Consider the following 19,675-nt stretch of genomic DNA (forward strand, 5'->3'; position numbering starts at 1 on the left):
CTTCAGGCCATACACCTCAGCACCCCCAACCTCCTGAGGCCCCTCTTCATGGCCAGCCCAGCCCCCAATGGGCCCCTCAGATCCAACTGCTCATGGACCTTCACCCTAGTCAACCCAGCCCCCAATCAGTCCCCCATCCAAATTGAGGGTGGGACTAGTTGGCCAACCTCTTGCATCCCCTCCCCCGCTGCCAGTGAGGCCCAGATCAGCCCCCATAGGGGTGGGCTGGCTGGACCCCATCCATGCACTAATCCATGCAATGGTCCTCCAGCATTGCTTATAAACTCATAACCAAACATAAACTGTGATCCTTAGCTGTTATCTCTCAGTGCTTCTATTTTTATGCCCCACTAGTGGCCCAGTGCACAAAATTTGTACACATGAAAAGAGAATTAAATAGAGAAAATATTTTAATATTGCTATTTGCCCTTTCTCTATGATAGAACTGTAAGAGATGAAAGAAATGTAGTAAAATGTATATGAAAATCTCCCTCCTGTCAGAGTCTGGGGTGCACCGCAGGACCTAGAGTCAATTACCTGCCCACCACCTGCACACCCTTTGAAAACACAGGAGACTCAGACCCAGCCGACCCCACCCCCATTGGGTGAGACCCATACCTGACTTTCCCCACCCCCTTCAAGCCCCTCCAGGCAGGGGGCACAGTCTCAGGTTCCCAGTCAAGTCCCAGCAGGTGGGGGTTATAGCCTCAGGTCCCCAAGACAGGTGCGGGGGTAGCAGGGCATACTCTGAGGTTCCACATCAAATCCACTGAGCAGAGGGTATAGCCTGAGGTTCCTGGCCCAGCACCAGGGTGGAGGGCATGGCCTGAGGTCCCCCAGTCTGGCACTGGGATGGGGATCAGGGGGCATAGCCTTAGTTCTCCCATCAGGCCCTGCTGGGTGAGGGACATGACCTGAGGTCCTCCATCAAGCACCACCAGACAAAGGACGTGGTTTGAGGTCCCTGTAATGCCCCATGGGGTAGGGTGTGCAGCCTGAGATCCCCTGTCAAGCCTCACGTGGTAGGGAGGAACAGCCTGAGGTCTCCGGGCCTTGTTCAGGGGTGGGAGGTGAAACCTGAGGTCTCCAGGCCCTGTACCAAGGTGAAGGCATGGCCTAAGGTCCCCCAGCCTGGTGCTGGGGTGAGGAGCACAACCTGAGGACTTCTGTCAAGCTCTGCTGGGTGAGGAGCATGGTCTAAGGTCCCTCATCAAGCCCCACCAGGTGAGAGGCATGGCCTGAAGTCCAATCAAGCCCTGTTAGGCAAGGGGCATGGCCTGAGGTCCCCATAAAGTCCTATGGGGTATGGGGATGCGGCTTGAGGTCCCCTTTCAAGCCTCACATGGTGGGGGGAACATTCTAAGTTCTCCCAGTCTGGTTCCAGAGCAGGGGTCGCAGCCTGAGATCCCTTGCCAGGGCCAGTTACCATGTAACTTAAGTCCCTGCTGTTCAGTCGTGATGTTACGGTGTACTGGCTAATTTGCATATTCCTCTAATATATAGATAGACTAAAGGCCCGGTGCACAAAATTCATGCACAGTGGTGTGGGTGTGTGGGTGGGGGGAGTGTCCCTCAGCCCGGTCTTGGCCTGCAAAGACACCAGCATTCCTCACCCTGGACTCTAGCCAGAAGTTCCTTCCCTCCTGCACAGCCTTTGGGAAGATGCTTGTCCTGGGGCCTCCTCAGGGCCCCTGCCCATGATTCCCTGCAGCTCAGGTACTCGAGGGCTTGGGCTTTCAGGTCCAGCTTCCTCACCTGGCATGGTGAGCATCAGCTGCCATGGGAGCCTTGCCTCAGGAGTCGCCCTCTTGGACCATACTTCTTGTGAATGTGGGGGTGGGGAGCAGCCTCAGTGGCAGTGATTTGATGTCTGTAGTGTTCCTGCCAGACACCCCCTGCTAACCGCCCCCTCACCGCAGCACCACACTGGTCCCATCTGGACTGCACGGACTCTGGGTATGTGGACCCTGGGCTTGTGACCCCACAGGCGCCTTCCCTCCCACCGCACAGCAGGCTGAGGCACGAATTCTGGGCTCATGGCCCTACAGGACCCTTCCCTTCTGCCACATGGCTGGCCGGGGCACTGACGCTGGGCTCATAGTCCCACAGGCCCCTTCTCTCCCACAGCACAGCCGTGGCAAGGACGCTGAGCTCAGCATCTTGCTTCAGTCCTCTGGCCAGAGGCCCCTTCCCTCCCTCTGCAGCCAAGGAGCAGATGCTGGGCTCCCATTGCCAGGGTGATGCCATCAGCCTCTGATATGGGCACCACCATTTTTGTTGTGGAGTGATGGTTAATTTACATATTATTCTTTTATTATATAGGACTAGAAGTATGGTGCACTAAATTTATGCACTGGGCAGGTCCCTCAGCTCAGCCTACATCCTCTCCAATCTAGGACCCATCGGGGGATGTCCAACTGCCAGTTTACAGGGATCAGGCATAAACCAATAGTCAGACATTCCTCTCATAATTCGGGACTGTTGGATCCCAACCACTTGCCTGCCTGCCTGATTGTCCCTAACTACTTCTGCATGTCAGCCTGATCATCCACTAACTATTCCCCTGCTAACCTGATCGACAACTAACTACTCTCCTCCTGGCCCATATGCTCACAATTGCCCTCCCTTGCTGGCCTGGTCCCCCACAACTTCCCTCCCCTGCCAGCCTGGTCCCCTATAACTGCCCTCCCCTGCAGGCCTGGTCACCCCTAACTGTCCTACCCTGCTGGACTGATCAACTCTAACTGCCCTCCCCTGCAGGCCTGGTCCCCCAGCTGCCTTCCCCTGCTAGCCATCTTGAGGTGGTCATCTTGTGACCACATGGGGATGGCCATCTTCGTGAGGGTGTGACATTCAATTTGCATACTACTGCTTTATTATATAGGATATTTTCTCTTCTCTCAGTTCATACAATTGATCAAGATAAATAAAATATATAAAACACAATTCCCAATGAGGTATAGAAGTTAACTGATTGCTTTTTTTTTTTAATTATAATTTTAGGTCAATATTCATATGTTTCTGTATACTGTACAAAGGTGCTATCAGTCAAGAAGAGTGGTAATCTTAGGTGCTTCTTATATACAAGACAAAACCATACTTTTTAAACATCTCTCTTTGTTAATGACACTTAGTACTTTAATTGCTTTTAAAATCCTTTATTATTCTAATCTAAAATTAATATATGCTCATTTAGGAAATATAAAATATTTCCAAATATATATAATTATTTATAATAATTTCATCAGTCTAAAATGGCCATTGTTGATACTTTTATGTACTGCCCTCAAGCCTTTGTTTTTACTCACATATATAAACTGAGATCACATTGCATATAATTGCATAACTTGCTATTTTCACTTAATATGTCATAAGTTATTGATTATCATTTGAGCTTCAACTTTTTACCAATATTGTTTCATCTATTTCTCCACTTATACTGGGTGGGTGGAGGAAAGCATTAGAATGTTTAGAAACAATTTTTGGATATCTTTCAATTTATCTGTAAAGAACATAGCTCTAAGAATTAAGAGATTTAAAAAAAAAAAAAAAAACCCTACCCATAATCCCATTATAACCCTACCAAATTGAACATATAATTAGCACATAATAATCTCTTTTTTTAAATATCTACCATTATTTTTTTAAATATATATTTTATTGATTTTTTGCAGAGAGAGGAAGAGAGAGGGATAGAAAGTTAGAAACATCGATGAGAGAGAATCATCGATCAGCTGCCTCTTGCACACCCCCTACTGACGATGTGCCCGTAACCAAGGTACATGCCCTTGACCAGAATTGAACCTGGGACCTTTCAGTCTGCAGGCCGGTTTTGGCACATCATAATCTCTTAATATCAGCTATAATAAAACCCATTATAAATGTAGCTTGTGGTCTCAAAAATGACTTTTATTCATATCATGATCTAAACAAGATATGCAAATTGTCTTTTGTTGATTTATCTCCCAATACTCTTTAATATATAATAATGTTCCGTTTTTATTTTTCTCTATGACATTTATTTATGTAAAGAATGAGTCATTTGTTCTGAAGAATTTCTCACATGCTGAATTTTGGTAATTGCCTCTTTATAGTTTTATATAGCTTATTTTTCTATCCCCCTGTGCTTCCTATAAAGTGGTAATTGGATGTAGGACAGTCTTTCTTAAAGAATTTTATGTCCAAAATCTTAGCCACAGCTAAACCTCGTGGTGGCTGGAACCATGGATTTGTCTCTCGCCCAATTGTGTGAGCTGGGCCCTCCCTGGAGAAGAAACCTGAGTACTCCCGAGATAATTGTGCTGGGACCCAGGGGGGATCCCAAGACAGGAGCTGAGCAAGGAGGACATGGGAGCCTAGGCTACCAAGGAAAGAGAACTGAACCTCAAATCACCCTGCTTGATCCCAAAGGATGGCTGGTTAGTCAGAGACGGGTAAGGTTCCACAGGGAAGGAACAACCTAAGACAGGCACAGTCGCAGAGGGGCCATCAGGAGAGAATGTGGAGATCAACAGAGGTGGGGCACAGACCCTCACCCCCCCCAACCTCGTAAGATGAACTTTTATTTAATTACAAATAAACATATGTGGCTAGTGATGATCATGTTATTTTTTAGAGAATGGGATTGAATATATACATATATTTCTTTTTCTTAAAAGTGATTCTAATGGCTATGAAGTGCTATCTCATTGTGGTATTTACTTACATTTCCCTAATGACTAATTTTGTTGAGCATCTTATCATCTTATTATGGTTCTTATTGGCCATTGTGTGTCTTCTTTGGAGAAATGTTTATTTCAAGTATTTTGTCCATTTTAAAATTTGAATGCTTTTTGCTGTTAAATTTGAGTTCTCTACACATATTGGATACTATTCTCTTATTAGATGTTATTTATTAAAAAAAAATACATTTTATTGTTGCCTTTCTTTTTACTGTTGATACTGTTGACTTCATATAATAAGTTTTTATTTTTTTATGAAATTTAGTTTGTCTATTTTTTATTTCATTAGTTGTGATTTGGGTATTATATCTATAAAATCATTGTGAAATTCAATATTCTGAAGAGTTCCTTTATATTTTCTTCTACAAGTTTCATAGTTTTAGTTCTTATGTTTAAGAATTTGATCCATTTTGAGTTAAATTTTATTGTTAAAAAGACTGTCTTTTCCCTATTTAATGATCTTGGCCTTCTTGTTGAAAGCCATTTGACCATATATGCAAGGTTTATTTCTGGGCTCTCTGTTTTATTGCATTGGTTTATTTGTCTGTCTTTATGATAGTATCACACTGTTTTGTTTTGTTTTGTTTTGTTTTCTATAGCTTTGAAAAGAAACCATAACCTATAATTAATAATTTAAGCATAGCCCATTTCTACCAGATCCACCTACTGACCCAGATGTATGGTTACCTTGTTGAGGTTGTTTGTCAGCTTTTCCTACTGAAAAGTTACTCCCCTCTTTTCCATACTGTTGTTCAAGGAAGGAAGTCACTATGCCCAGCTCATGTTTGAGAAGTAGGAATCAAGCTTCCTTTACCCAAGGACAGTGGATCTACATAAATTACTTGGAATTCTTTTGCCTGGGAGATTTGTTTTCACCTCACTTATTTATTCACCTAATCATTTATATCAATATGGACTCATGGATATTTACTTTACATCTTGGGTTAAATTTCAATTCTTTCTTTCTATTTTTTTTCCTCTTTCTTTTCTGTTTCTTTTCCTTTCTCGAAATATTTTAGCTTTGGCCATTGAGAGTATTTTCAATTGGCTTCTGTGTACCTTTGATATGGCCCATCAATTCATGGGTATTTTTTAATACTTTATTTTCTGATGCTACAAGGTACTCTAGGCTCATCTTGTATAGTCTATTTCTCCAAAAATACCTTTTACTAAAGAAATCAAGACCTGGATACAAGCTCTGCTCATTGCTACTAGTTCCTTGGATTGCAGAGCAAGGAAATAGATGTCCCTCAGATAACAGAGAAAGAAAATATATATGTACATTCTAACATATGTATGTATATGCATATACCTATGACTATTCCAACATGAAACAATTGTATCCATATTAAGATAATCACAAACTCATATCTAACTCCGAATAATTATTACATGGACCATTCCAGCCTCCTCTCCTTGGCTATCTGTAAATTCTCACTCCTGAGGTAGCCTTCTGATTCATGTAATACTCCATGAATGTATCCCAGGTACTACTCCATGTTCATGATGGAGTCCTGCCTGATCTCTTTCCTAATGTTGCTACCTACCAAATGTCAAAGTGAAATCATGATGATTTTCTACTTGGTGTAGTCACTGCTCAAGTCCTGAGCTATTTAGTACAGCTTTCACAAGACACTGATTGTTAGTGTTGGTGGATTCCATGTAGTCTGTTTCTAGCCTCTCCGGTGGCCCATCCTTGTCTCCAACCCCCAAAGAATGTTGATAGCAATGTTTTGTTAGGAAGCACTACATTGACTATGAGACACTCTAATTTCTTGGGGAAAATGTCTCTGTGTGATCTGTGTGCGGTTCAACCTGTGGATGAAGAGTCAGACACCAGTGATCATATTTTTACCATAACCAAAGGCTACATATATCACATATGTCATTAAGCTTAAAGCACAACTATTTCAGGTTACATGCTTTGTATATAAGTATCCAAACACATGTTCCCTCTGGGATGGGTGGCATTAAGGGACAAATATACAAAAAGACTATCCTCTATTATGGCCAAGCTTAAAGTGATCCAAAGTAAAAGGCAAATGTGTGCTGGTGAGATACTAGCTCATTGACTTATAAGTGGGATGACAAGGTTGGACACATTCTCAGATTTATCCTGGGAAGCTACATTCAAGGTATAATTCAATTCCTATTTAATAAAGAGAAAAATGCATGTGGGAAAATGGCCCTACTTTTAAACTTACATTATTGGTTGGATTTATAATTCTTGTGGTTTTGTGGTTTCATTTTTTTGTTTTGTTTTGTTTTATTTGTTGTTTGCCTTTCAGCCAGTTAATCACAGCAGCTGTTGGCTTCCTACTTCCTACTTGTTTTTCTTCATTTTTTTTTTTCTCAACACATTATTTTTACCAGATTCTCCCCCTCTCCTCCCATACTTATCTCGACTTTACCTGTCTCATTTTCTGGTCTTTCTGATGAACAGTGACTTTCTTCTCTTTCCTCAGAATTAATTTTTAAATAAGAACAACTCTCACAATCCAAAGGTGCAAGTGGCTAATTACTTATCATTCTAACAGCCTTGCCTCATTTGGAAAGATTTTATGCTGCCTAATCTTCTGCGTTGTTGCAACATACCATGTGGCTTTTGCAAATGTTGAAAGTAACAATGTGTTTTTAATCTAATTACTAATGTGAAACAGCTTTCTTCTGAATCACAGTGGTGTAACCATTGACAACGAAGGCTTTGGCTCTTGTTGAGTGTGAATGTGTAGGATCAGGAAATAAAATTTTCCAGTATCTCACTATTCCAATTTAATCTTCATCCATCTTTGTGAATTAATTAGCAAATAGTAAGCAATACTGTACCAGTAAATGCTTGTGAGTAATTATGTGGTTTCTTTGAATGTTTATCATTCCAAAGCCACCCTGTTGAGGGCAAAGAGGCCCTTATTGTTGCTCTCACTTCTTATATTGGATTATGTTTAAACTTTGTGTACACAGAGCAAGTAGTTGTTAAAACCATTCTTCACATACTCCTTATCACTCTCATTCTAACAACTGGCCCTACCCTCTATTCACCTGACACACATTTTCTCTTACTCCCACTAGATCTATGCTTTCATGCTTCTTTTCAGGAGAGAAGCTCCTTACATCCTTTCTAAGTTAGTCCCCTTTATCTCTACTCCTTCTGTTTATGAGCACCCCGTCCCCTTTGAGAATATCTATAGCATTTCTCCTTTATTTTCTGCTTTGAAATAAGGTCAAGTCTCTCCAGGCTTGGGGGGAAAAAAGCATGACTATTGTGAACATTCAAGCTACATCTTATTCTCCTATGTTCGTTTCCATTTTCTATTCTTCAACACCCATTATTAGCATCCTGAAATATGGCTTCTCTCCCTTTGCTGGATTGAAAATGCTTCTACAGAAGTTACCAATGGCCTCATCATCAATTTCATGACATCCCGATTGCTTATTATCTTTGCCTTGACACCTTCAGAATGAACTTCTCCCTTTGAAACTCATTTCTTGGTTGGTTTCCATGACACAATAATGTAGTGTTCCCATCCCTTCATTGTTTTCCTCTTGCCAATTTCTTTTTCTAATCTCCATATCTATGGCTATTCACAAAATTAGTCCTCATTAATTCTGTGCCCCTTTATCCTCTACTTTTTTTCTACATTATCAATATAACCTAGATTTAAGGTCTATATCTATTCAAGTTCTATCCTCTGAGTCCAGGATTATATACTAGTCATTTTCATTTAGTTATACCCCTTGACCTCAGACCCAGAATGTCTTAAGTAGAATTCATTTTTTTAGCCTATTTCTTAAATTAGTTCATTTTCCTATTTCTATATTTCTGTCAATATTTTTATCAGTTGCTAGATGCATAGGCTATCCAACAGCTCAGATGTTTGTATGTTTCCATTTCTCTTTCTGTCCATAGCAATCATATATTCCTTTCTAATCATATGGTTTCCACTAAAGATCATAAATTTCCCCCCCCCCCTATCTCTGGATTATTGCTAATCAAGAGCCCTTTTCTCTTACTTCTCTACATTCAAATGCACTCACAAACTGAGATGATTCTAATTTTCTTAAAATAACACTTTATCCCAGAACCAGAGCCAATGCATGGTTTCTTTTTACCTGTGCGGAAGAGACCTAAGTATTAAGAAATTTGAATGACAAGATAAAAATCATTGGAATACTTTCAAGGGTTTTTTCATCGGAAAGCTATATATAAATATAATAAAGAAGAATAAAGCTGAGACCGGTTTGGCTCAATGGATAGAGCGTCGGCTTGGGGACTGAAGGATCCCGGGTTCGATTCCGGTCAAGGGCATGTATCAATACCTTGGTTGCAGGCATATCCCCAGTAGGGGGTGTGCAAGAGGCAGCTGATCGATGACTCTCTCTCATCGAAGTTTCTAACTCTCTATCTCTCTTCCTCCCTCTCTGTACAAAATCAATAAAATGTATTAAAAAAAGAAGAAGAAGAAGAAAAGTAATTTGATTTATTTATATTGTGAGGTTGAGCCTAAAGGCAGGAATACTATTTTGGAGTTTTTGCAGTAATTTGCAAATGAAATGATGTCTAGGAAATGCAAAGGACCTTGTGGTAGGATCAACTTAAGAAAGACTGAAAAGAGAAAACATCAAGTGTCGATTGATTGGTGTGGAGATGAGGTAAAAGAAAAACTAGGAATAACTGCTAGTTTCAATGGTGATAATTTGTAGGATTCTGGAAAAATAATTTATACGAATGTAAAAAAATAGAACTGTTTGCGGATAAAGGAAGCTTGTGATTTCTATTTGAAAATAAGTGTGTTAATGGCATGTAAATATATGTCAAACAGAAAAGTTGAGGTATGTTAGATATTTTTAAACATAGGATGTCTTCTCTGAATAATTTCATGGTTTTTCCTGAAGGAAGACATGATAGAGCCATATATGAGCAAAAGTCCTTTAAGTAGCAAGGAAACCAGCCTTTTTAGAGCAAGTAGAGACTGAAGATTTCAATCATGTATCAGGTTCAGAAAAAGTAACCATAGACATTAATCAATTAATAAAACTATGATAAATCTGAAAAATATTCCTTTACACATGACAGTACTGTATCTTGTTTCTTCTGGAGTAAATCAAGGAGGTGAGAGGAATAAATAACTTGTCCATTTATTCTCATTATCCATGTTCCAAGAACAGTCAGTCAATGCTTTTTTTTTTTTTTTTTATGATGTTCACACTCACTACCCTTCCCGCCCACAAATTCATTCATTATTCCCCCTATTCACTTTGTCTTCATTTTGGGGACAGAGTGAGGATTTAAATCATGGCCTTTTTGTTGTTTTTAAAGCAATCTTTTGCTAAGTAAAACAATCTCTCTTCCTCTCTCTCTCTCTCTCTCTCTCTCTCTCTCTCTCTCACACACACACACACACACACACACACACACATCTCTATTACCTCCAAATGCAGAGCAGTCATTATGACTTTAGGTACTCATTTAAAAATTATGCATTTTTTTCAAAAGTAGAATTTAACTCACAGCCAACATCACACTCTGGGCAAAAACTAAAAGTATCTCCCTTAAGACCAGAAGCAAGACAGGGATGTTCACTTTCACCATTTTTATTCAAGATAGTACTGGAAGTACTAGCCACAGTGATCAGACAAGAAGAAAAAATAGAAGGCATCCAAATCAGAAAGGCGAGAATAAAACTGTAATCGCAGAAGACACAATATTGTACAAAGAAAACCCTAAGACTCCACAAAAAACTACTGTATCTAACAAATGGATTTGGCAATGTAGTAGGTTATAAAATTAATATCCAGAAATTGCTGACATTTTTATACACCAATAATGAACTATCAGAAAGAGTTACTTAAAAAATCCATTTACTATTGCAACATAAATAAGGTATCTAAAAATAAATTTAACCAAGTAGGTAAAGACCTGTACTCAAAAAAAAATTTAAGATACTGAAGAAAGAGGAACATACAAAGAAGTGGAAGCATATATCATGTTCAAGGATAAGAAAAATAATATTATTAAAATGCCCATGCTATCCAAAGCAATCTCCATATTCAATGCCATTCCTAATAAATATCAATGGCATATTTCATAAATCTAGACAAAATATTCCAAAAGTTTGTATAGAACCAAAAAAGACTCTAAATGGCTCCAGCAATCTTGAGAAATAAAAATAAAGTTGAAGGTGTCTCACTACCAGATATCGAACTTTACTTCAAGGCCATAGTAATCAAAACATCATGGTATTGGCACAAAAAAAAAAAATAGGCTTATAGAAGAATGGGGTTAAGAGAGTCTCTTCAATAAATGGTGTCATGAAGATTGGACAGATTTGGGCAAAAAAAAAACCACGAAACTAGACAACCAACTTCCACCATACACAAGAATAAAGTCAAATGGATTAGACTTAAATGTAAGTCATGAAACTATAAAAATCCTACAAGAAAACATAGGCAGCAAAATTTCAGACATTTTTCATAGCAATATTTTTGCTGATATATATTCAGTCAAAGGAAACAGGAAAAATAAACAAATGGTACTACATCAAACAGAAAAGATTTCACAGCAAAAGAAACCATCAACAAAATAAAAAGGGCACACACTACATGGGAGAACATATTTGCCAAAGATATATCTAATAAGGGATTAATTTAAAAATATAAAAAACTTCTACTCAATACCAAAAATACAAACAACCCAAATACAAAAAGCGGGGGAGGGGGGGAGGGCGGGCAAAGGGCTTGAATAGATATTTCTCCAAAGAGGACAGACAGATGGCCAATAGGTATATGAAAAGATGCTCAATTCCATTAATCTTCAGAAAGATGCACATGAAAACCACAATGAGAGAGCATGGAATGCCTGTCAGGATGGCTATCATCAATAAATCAACAAACAACAAGTGCTGGCAAGAATATGGAGAAAATAGAACCATTGTGCATTGTTGGTGGGAATGCAGACTGTTGCAACAACTGTGAAAAACAGTATGGAGTAATTGCCTTTTAACCCAGTGATCTCACTTCTGGGTACATACCTAAAGAAATCCTTAACACTATTTTGAAAGATTATATGCACCTATATATTCATTGCAGAATTATCTACAATAACCAAGATCTGTAAACAGCCCCAAGTGCACATCAGTAGATGAATGGATAGAAAAGATGTGGTTTACATTTACACAATGGAATAATACTTAGCCATAAGAAAATCTTACCCTTACAACAGCATTGATGGACCGGGATATATCATGCTAAGTGAAATAAGCCAGTCAGATAAAGACAAATAACATGTGATCTCACTTATATGTGGAATTTAATGAACAAATAAATTGATGAACAAAAACAGAAACAGCCGGGACCGGTTTGGCTCAATGGATAGAGCGTCGGCTTGGGGACTGAAGGGTCCCGGGTTCGATTCCGGTCAAGGGCATGTACCTTGGTTGCGGGCATATCCCCAGTAGGGGGTGTGCAAGAGGCAGCTGATCGATGACTCTCTCTCATCGATGTTTCTAACTCTCTATCTCTCTCCCTTCTTCTCTGTATAAAATCAATAAAATATATTTTTAAACAAAAAAAAAGAACAGAAACAGAGGCACGGATACATGGAACAAACTGACAGCTGTCAGAGGGTAGGAGGGGTTGAGAGGCTGGAAAGAAAGTGAAAGGATTGAGTGAAAACACACACACATGCATACACACATACATAAAACACATAGCCACAGACAACTGTGTGGTGATATCCAGATGGAAAGGGGGACAGATGGAGTGGACAATGGTGGGGGGGGGGGCGGTGGGGGATGGAGAAGAAAAGAATTTTTGCTTGGGGTGATGGGCAAACATTGCAAAGTGCAGATGATATTTTATTGACTTGTACACTTGAAACCTATATGTGTTTATAAACTAATCTCATCCCAATAAATTCAATGTTTATGAAAATTAGAATTTAAACAATTTTATACATCCCTAACTCAAACAGACTGGTTCCTATCTAGGCCATCAGATCATTTCAGCTCAAATTCTAGACAAAAAGAAATGACTATAAATCTAATATAAGTGCTTAATAGAAATTTGGGGTAGCTCAGAAGAAAGTAAGAGCCAGGGCCCAGGGTCTTATGCCAGTACTAACCATGCCACTTTCCAGGAAACTCATAGGTAGAAACCTGTTCTTTACTGAGTCCTATGAGAGCGGTCTTCCAGCCTAGGACACAATCTCTAGAATAGGCTGAGACTCCTACTTGGTAACTCTAGGACTCAAGCATGTTCATCTCTAGGATCCCCTTATGGGCAACAAAACTTTGAAGGCTTTCAATGGCCAAATAGCTTCAGTAAGGGCATCACATATTTCATTGTCCAAAGCAGGTTTTCCAAAATTAATGTCACTTTTCAGAAACCAACTCCTTTATTCAATGTCAATGACATGTCACAGAGAGTCATATGAGGACTTATCCTATGCACATGCCTGTAGAAGTAGATATAACTGTGTGTTTGATTCCATATCTCACACACTGTACTTTCCAATTGCTTCTAGTAATAGCCTTATTTTTCTATTATTTCTATAGTCTGTTCTCTGACTGTGGAGAAATAGAGCCCTTTATTGTTCATTAAGTATAAAGATGAAAACTTAACCTTTTGCACTCCGCTGTCCCCTCTCAGGGGATATCGGAATTCTAGCATATCACTCAGATATCCCCTCTCAGGGGACATTGCAGTTTATTAGTGATTACGGGGAATTGAGTTATTTCAATGCAACTTTTTGAGACAGGCGTCAAACCACTTATTACTGTCAAACATGCACTAATCAGCCTGCAATGCATAATGGGGAGTGTTTCAAAACTTATCATACTGTACAAAATTATAAACAATAAAATATTGTGTTTTTTGCAAATATACATTCCTCGATGTCACCCAATTCATATAAGTCCAATATCATAATAATACGTTACTTGGTTCCAAAATTATACTAAATAATACGAGGGTCTGTAAATCACGTTTCCGCCCCAAAGTAGCGTCGAGAGTAGCTGGTAGCCAATGTCCAGAATGGTTCGGAGTGCAAAGGGTTAAAATAGCTCAACAGAAGCCACACTTCAATCCTATCTAATAAAAGAGGAATATGCAAATTGACCATACCTCCACAAGCCACGCCCACCAGCCAATCAGGAGCAAATATGCAAATTAACCCAAAAAAAAAGATGGCTGTGACCACAGAAAGCAGGAGGGAGGCTTGGGTTTCCCCAGCAATGGAGGAAGCCAAGCTTTCCGCCTGGCCTTGCCAGTCTAGCCCTCCACTCAAGGCTACAAAGTTTCAATTATAGAAGATAAATAAATTCAAACAGAAATAGTGGCAGCCACCGAGCTGGAAAGAGCAGAATAGGTTGCCCCCGCGATGGAGGAAGCCAAGCTTCTGAAGCCCTTAGCCTGCCTTGACCTCCGCTTAAGGCTACAAAGTTTCAATTATAGAAGGTACATAAATCTCAACATAAATGGCTGCTACCATGGAGCAAGCAGGAAGCTTGGCTCTGCTCCAGGCTACAAAGTTTCAATTGTAGAAGATAAATATATACCAGATACCAGGCCTCTGCTTGGGTCACCAGAGGGGGTGATTAGACTGCAAACCACCACAGGCACCTCACCCAGGCCACTGCATGCTCCAAGGGTACCCCCACCCTGATCTGGTACACCCTTCAGGGCAAACCAGCTGGTCCCAACCCATGTATCAGGCCTCTATCCTATCTAATAAAAGAGTGATAAGCAGATTGACCATCACTCCAACATACAAGATGGCTGCCCCCATGTGGTCAAAAATCCTGCCCCCATGTGGACACAAGATGGCCACCACAAGATGGCCAGTAGGAGAGGGCAGTTGGGAGGGACCAGGTCTACAAGGGAGGGCAGTTGGGGGTGACCGGGCCAGCAGGGAAGGGCAGTTGAGGGGGACCAGGCTGCAGGGGAGGGCAGTTAGGAGTGACCAGGCCTGCAGGGGACAGTAATTAGGGGCAAACAGGCTGGTAGGGGAGCAGTTAAACATCAATCAAGCTGGCAGGGGAGTGGTTAGGGGGTGATCAGGGCTGGCAGGTAGAAGTGGTTAGGGGCAATCAGGAAGACAGGCAGATCAGCAGTTGAGAGCCAGCAGTCCTAGATTATGAGGACCTATATTTGGAGAGGGTGCAGGCTGGGCTGAGGGACAACCCCTCTCCCCATGCACGAATTTCATGTACTGGGGCTCTAGTTTATACATATTCATCCAAATGTCCAAAGAGGAGAAAACATTTTTGAAATGCCTTCAGTGTCATTTTCCAGCATATTATACATTCTTCCTATTGCTTTAGGACTGCCTTCAACAAGAATAAATATATACTCTTTACCTCCCTGAACTTTCTCTTGTCAAAACGTATGTGTTCTTTGTTCCATTTCTCAGACTCCAACAAATCTAGTATTATAATAGCCCTAAGATATTAATAATTAAAATTATTTTTTATTAATTCTTTGAAAGCCATATTTTCCAATTTTATTATAAGATCTCATGTCTTAATGATATGAGTAATATACATTTATGGCAGGAATATTTAGGTGCAAAGGCCTTAAACTCCACAATTTACTCAAATACTCCTAATAGATCATTTTATCAATATTATTGACCTTCTTAAAGAACCATCCTTGGCCGAAACTGGTTTGGCTCAGCAGTAAAGCATCGGTCTCTGGACTGAAAGGTCCCAGGTTTGATTCCGGTCAGGGGCATGTACATTGGTTGCGGGCACATCCCCGGTAGGGGGTGTGCAAAAGGCAGCTGGTCGATGATTCTCTCTCATCGACGTTTCTAGCTCTCTAACTCTCTCCCTTCCTGTCTGTAAAAAATCAATAAAATATATATAAAAAAAACAAAGCCATCCTTGGTTTTATTGTGTTGTTGTTGTTTTTTCCTATTTTGTTTCTATTTATTTTGATAAAAATAAATTATTGATATCTGCTCTGTTCTTTAAGTTTAGGCAGCCTTATCACATATAATACATACTAGTATACATGAGGCCTTGCATGTAAATTCAATAATAGCCTTAAGTTATCCTGCTTTCCAATCCTAGGCTACAATCTGATGTGACATATAAATACAAATGTGGCCCTAGATGGTTTGGCACAATGGATAGAGCATCAGCCTATGGACTGAAGGGTCCCAGGTTCAATTCTGGCCAAGGGTACATGCCTGGGTTGCAGACTTGATTCCCCAGTAGGGGGCATGTAGGAGGCAACCAATCAATGATTATCTCTCATTATTGATGTTTTTGTCACTCTCTCCCTCTTCCTTCCTCTCTAAAATCAATAAAATGTATTTTTTTTTAAATACAAATGAGAATATAAATAGGAATACAATTTTATGGTAAAATAGCATCAAAGAAACTACATTCTTTTGTCTCCCAGTGCCTTTCAATCTTCTTTACTTACCTTTTCTGCTAATGAACCTCTCAAATGTGTCCATAACTGATAGAAAGCTATCTTACCTCTTTTCCTAAAGGTTATGCAAAAAGAATGTCATTGTGTTCAATCAAGAAAATGGCTTTCTGCACATTCTTTCCTGAGCACATTCTTTTACTGACAGAGCAAAATCTACAGTGAAAGTGATGATAACATGGAATAACATGGTCTTATTGCATCCTTTGGATTGCTACCAGGATTTCAAGGCCTATCCAGGGTTAAGTTGTCCCTCATTTCAAATGAGACTGGGGTTGTTCAGGGAGGTATGGCTATAGACAAGTTGTCCCTCATTTCAAATTTAGCTGCAGCTTTCTTCCCCTTAAAGCTGAATGAACAAAAAAGTTGGGACTTCAGGTTATCTCTGAGCAGCTTTTTAAAAAACAAATACTAATTATATATGTACTAGAGTCCTGGTGCATGAAATTCTTGCACTGCGGGGGGTCCCTCAGCCCAGCCTGCGCCTACTTGCAGTACAGGGCCCCTCAGGAGATGTCCACCTGCTGGCAGTCAGACATCCCTCTTGCAGTTTGGGGCTCTCATAGTCTGGGACCCCTTGCTCTTTACCATCTGCTTTCAGTGAGGCAGGAGAGGCTCCTGCCACCACCCACTGTGCTCACCAGCCATGAGCCCAGCTTCTGGCTGAGCAGTGCTCCCTCTTGGGGAGCACACTGACCACCAGGGAGCCCACTCCTGCATTGAGCATCTGCCCTCTGGTAGTCAGTGTGTATCATAGTGACTGGTTGTTCCGCCGTTTGGTCAATTTGCATATTAGGGTTTTATTGGGTTACGTAGGACTCGATGTATGCTATTTTGTGGTTACTTTGCCATCTCTCATTTATTTTTAAAGAAAAACATTCCATCATTTTGACATATGTACAAATGTGTTTTATGTTTTTTAATACTCATTTACCACAAATAAAAGTCAGGAATTGTTTTCTTTCTTTCTTTCAATTTCTTTTTACTGTTTCACTTCATTCATGTATGTGGTCCATGTGAATGACATAGGTGCTTATGTAGGTGGGTTCTGACTTAGGGCAAAAATTGTGTTACATCGCACCATAGGAACAGATCTTGATGTAACCTGAAGACCTACTGTATAGGATTTTGTGTGAGGTATTGCCCAACAATGTGCATTATTTTCTCTGATGTTTACAATTTTTTAGGGGGAGGCTGAATCATCAGGACCCACTTTTTACTGTCAAGGCCCTTTGTGATCTCAGTAATTGAAAAGAAAAAGAAAAAAAATCTGAAAATAGCTGGGAAGGCTTTATTTCTTTTGAGCAACCAAAGGATTGCCTGGTGGCTGTCAATGCCACAGGCTTTAATAGAGACCACAAACCCTGTTAGGTAGCAGAGCATTACTCAGGACTTTTGTTCTAATTGTAATCACTGGTATAAGTTGAATTCATTTTGTATTTCCCATTTATCCTGTCTCTTTTTTTCTTTTTTTTTTCAATTCTAAAAGTACTTTCAATGAAAAGTTACCTTTCTGTAAACATTTTATTATCTTACAAGTGAAAGACATTTGAATCCATTATAGACCATCTGTTAAGTCACAAAAACCAGAAATCATTGAAACTTAAAATTTTGAATACTGACATAGGCTACCAATGCCATTGCACTTTAGCATGCTTACTCCCTACTCTGTGCCATGTCTCTTTTTTCCCTTCATTTGACCTGACAATCATCAAGTTTACTATCTGCCTTTGGTGAGCTGCAACTTCACAATGATGGGTCTAGATGTGGATTGATTTTTATCCATTATTCTCTGCAATGTGACGCTTCATGCCACTCTCCAGTTCTAGAAAACAACCATTTTCTCTTGGCCCCATTGCTCTATTTTGTCTTGGGGGACTATTATCAGTCTAATATTGGAGGTTCTCACTCTGTCCTCCATGTGTTATAATTGTTTTTCGGGACTGGGTTCTGTGTAATATCCTCCAATATATATTCCAATTAACCAGTTTTGGAATTGTATCTCATCCATATTTAGAAATGTTTCTTCCTCAACGACTGTTAACATGTTTTTATGTACAAATTTTGTCAAAGTGGCCCTGTCTATCACTGTGATTTTATTTTCATAAGGTCCTAGGCATTTTGAAAGCCTTGTAGTCTCTTTCAGATTGTTGTCTTTTCCTAGTCTTTGGGTTGCTAATCCTCATTTGTTTTCAGGGTGGCTGTGTCTGAGAGAATCTCTGGTCTCAGAGTTACTACAGAAGTGTCCCAACACAATGGTTTTACTTATGTTTTTACTTATGTTTATGTCAGCTGCCCCAGGGAATTCACTGATCAAGGATCTCTTATAGATTAATTTCACAGTTTGAAATTCCTGAATTGTGAGGTCACTATAAATTCAGACTTCACACCTGTATATGAGGTTTTATCTCCAAGGACACTTTTATATTTTTAATCCATAACTTAAAACAAGGCAAACATTTTGATTCCTAACATATAGTTTATATATTATAGTATAACTAGAGGCCTGGTGTTTGAATTCATGCACAAATGGGGTCCCTTGGCCTAGCCAGACAGCCAGGGGGAGGGCCTGCAGAAAGTTAGCTATGGGAGCTCACTGACTACCAGGGGCAGCTCCTGCATTGAGAATCTGCCCCCTGCTGGTCAGTGTGCATCATAGTTGCCAGTTGTTTGGTAGCTTAGGCTTTTATGTATATAGAAGTTTTTATGTTGATATTTTTAATTATCATATTACATTTATATCCTATCTAGAAAGTGGCACCAGTTCTAAGATTATTGGAGTGATATCCTGTCCAATTCATTGCCCTGAGTGGACATAAAGTGCTATTATCGATGCCTACATTGTCATTAAAACTGCAGATCCAGGCCTTTAAATCCTATTTCTATGTCCAGTACTCCCATGTACCTTTCTTAGTTTGTAGGCTGCTAACTTGATTTTTTGTGTCCTTTTAATTCCTAGCACCTGGAGGTTTTTTTTTGTTTTTGTTTTTCTTTTTCTTTTCCTTTTTTGAGCTTAGTATGTATAGAAAGCAATTATAGTTAATATATTTTATTTACCATTCCTATGTGTTTAGAGTGAGAAGGAAGTTATTGTTAGCAAAGTATGTCTTGTTTTTAAATTCTTATTTCTTAACATAGTGACACATTGTTTTGTGCTTTACCTTTTTTACCCAACAATTAACCTTGTGATTATTTCATATCAATAATATGAGTTGCTTTTGTCTTTTTAATGGCTGCATAGTATCCCAATGTAATAATGCAAACTAATTCATATAACTGAAACGTGAGGTGTGGGGAATATATCTCCCCCTTATGGATTCTTGCCTCATGAAGTTTAAAGAATAAAATTCTTGAACTAAAAAAACTTATTAGTAAATGGTGGAATTTTATTGTAAGCAAATACAAACTCCCATGTAGGGAGAGGTTTAAAAGGGGGTAACCTGCCAAGCCCATTTTTCTAAGATTTATAAAGGCTGGAATTCTTTGTCTCTACATGTTCTCTTCTAATTGGACCCCTTCCC

The sequence above is a fragment of the Pipistrellus hanaki genome (genome assembly GCF_964339955.1).
Source record: "Pipistrellus hanaki genome assembly, chromosome: 1".
Lineage (NCBI taxonomy): Eukaryota > Metazoa > Chordata > Mammalia > Chiroptera > Vespertilionidae > Pipistrellus > Pipistrellus hanaki.